Consider the following 229-nt stretch of genomic DNA (forward strand, 5'->3'; position numbering starts at 1 on the left):
GCTAAGGGCAGCGCCGAGCGACTCTCGGCGGCCGAGAGGAAGCGCGATGCTCTTCAGGCCCGGCACGGCGTGGGTGCGCCTCAAGACAAGTCGCCGGTGGCCACCGTGCCCGGGGACGGGACTGGGTGTGGCACGGCGGCCACCTGGGAAAGGCGCCCCAGGGAGCGTGCCCGCCCCGCTGTGGCTCCGCGTCCCGGCGCTGACATCAGCGGCGCTCGGCCGCCGCGGC

This window comes from Agelaius phoeniceus, chromosome 3 (genome assembly GCF_051311805.1).
Source record: "Agelaius phoeniceus isolate bAgePho1 chromosome 3, bAgePho1.hap1, whole genome shotgun sequence".
In the NCBI taxonomy this organism is placed as follows: Eukaryota; Metazoa; Chordata; class Aves; order Passeriformes; family Icteridae; genus Agelaius; species Agelaius phoeniceus.